The 2,084-nt window shown below is 52.1% G+C and overlaps 1 protein-coding gene across 1 annotated transcript in view; it reads right to left on the reverse strand.

Annotated features, from left to right (window-relative positions):
- Slc38a8 (solute carrier family 38 member 8) overlaps positions 1-2,084 on the reverse strand; it is a 22,278-nt gene that overhangs the window by 17,224 nt on the left and 2,970 nt on the right. The window lies entirely within an intron of this gene.

The raw sequence follows: 2,084 nt of genomic DNA on the forward strand, positions 1-2,084 counted from the left end.
ACTTTGTAGACCAGGCTGGCCTCGAACTCAGAAATCCACCTGCCTCTGCCTCCCAAGTGCTGGGATTAAAGGCGTGCGCCACCACCGCCCGGCCTCAGGGGTCCTCTTACTAGCTCATCCTTGCTCATGGCAGCCATGAGTTCTTTAAGCTGGACGCTGCCCATCTGAAAAGCCACACTGAGACCTGCCACGACAAATTAGTGACAGAGCATGCCTGACTCAGGGGCAGGGAACAGCCTCTCAGCAAAAGCACCAGAGGGCCAGCAAGATGGCTAATGTGAACCAAGAGGGAAGGCAGATGGAGGAGGCAAGCAAGGGAGTGGCAGGCAGCCTGAGGGTGGAGTGACCGGGAGTCACAGGCAAGGTGACCACTGCACAGAGGCGAGGCTGGGGAGGGATGCACTGCTGTGAGTAAACCCTCTTCTGAGTTCATCAAAGGTAGCCTCACATAGAAATAACTGCCTTGGGAGAACAGCTCCCCCAGCTGGTGAGGTGAGGAAGGGTCCCACAGCCAGGTCACCCTGCAGAGTGAGGATCTTTTCATCCCTGTGCCATCAAGAGGAGGCAGGTTGGGACGGGTACACCGAGATGCTAAGTGGGCTTTAGAATGCCACATAGGGCGGGATGCCAACCCTTCACTCCCCCACCTCCTCCTGAGTTACCTGCAGCCAAGGAAACACCGCCCTCACATCAGTACCACGCCTCCTCCTCCATAAACCTGAACTGACTAGAGAGCCCGTGAGTCCTCAGCCAGTGGGGTCATTTGGGTACCTAACTCACATAGTGACTGTTCCTGTGCAATCAGACTGCTTTTAGCATCTTCTTCCCAAGAGTGTGGGATGTCAAGGACCGATACATCCCCAGTGATGGACCAGAAAGAGATGTAGTGCATGCTCGGTCAGTCCACCGAGACCCGGGGATGGCTCCTCTCTCAGTCAGGACTCTGGGCACAGTGTTGCATCCTGGAGACTCTGACTTCTCAACACAGCCTGGATCTGAGGCATGGGATGGGTTCCACTGCCAGTGTGTGACCTTTTTCTCACTGAAAGGTTCAGAGAGCCCATCCCCGACATCCTTGGGCATTGGACAGTGTCAGAGGTTCTAAAACCCCACAGCCAGGGAGGGGCCTCATCATGCAAAGGCAGGAGAGAAAGACACAACAACGCAGTCAACTACCACCTAACCCTAGCAACAGCTATATTCCAATTAAGCCTAAAGATTCCAATTAAAAGCCTGAGGTTGTCAAGATGGTAAAAAAAAAAAAAAAAAAAAAAAAAAAAAAAAAAAAAAAAAAAAAAAAAAAAAAAAAAAAAGAAAGAAAGAAAGAAAGAAAGAAAACCCCACAAGACTCAGCCATATGCTGTTTACAAGGAGGTGTGTACAACCCCAAGCTGTAGCTGGCTTCAGAGAAGAATAGGAGGGCTGTCCATGGATGCTGATCTTGATGCGGATGAGTCTATTAATAGAGAGGGAGGCTTCATGGTAGAGATAAAGCAGAATATTTCATATTAATAAAAGATGTGTCTAATCACAGGGCTTCAAAAGCCTTGGAGCAGAGTCTGAAACTAAAGGGTGCGGTAGCAAGGGCGGAAGTCACAGCTGGAGGTTGGACACCGGGCTCTTAGATCAAGGGAAACTGAACAGGGCTTTTAAAAACTCAGGGGGGAAAAGAAGGGCTGGGGACGTGGCTTAGTGAATGGAGCAGGAGTCCTTGGATTCTATCCCCAGGAGTGCATGAACCAGGCACGGTGGCACATGCCTGTAATCACAGCTCTCGGGGCATAGGCATGGGGCTGGGGAGATGGCTCTGGGAAGGGATGTGCACTGCCCTCGCTTGGTCCAGTTTGGTTTCTAACATCTTCATCAGGTGGCTCCCATCTGCCTGTAACTCCAGCTCTGCGGAGGGGGGGGGGGGGCAACACCTCTGGCCTCCGTAAACACTTATGCTCACATGCACATGCCCCCTCCCCTTGCCACACACACACCTCCACACACTCCATATTTAAAAAAAAACTGGGGCGGGGGGGGGGGGGGGTTTCAAGACAGGGTTTCTCTGTGTAGCCCTGGCTGTCCTGGAACTCACT

This window comes from Mus caroli, chromosome 8 (assembly GCF_900094665.2).
Source record: "Mus caroli chromosome 8, CAROLI_EIJ_v1.1, whole genome shotgun sequence".
NCBI classification, from domain to species: Eukaryota; Metazoa; Chordata; class Mammalia; order Rodentia; family Muridae; genus Mus; species Mus caroli.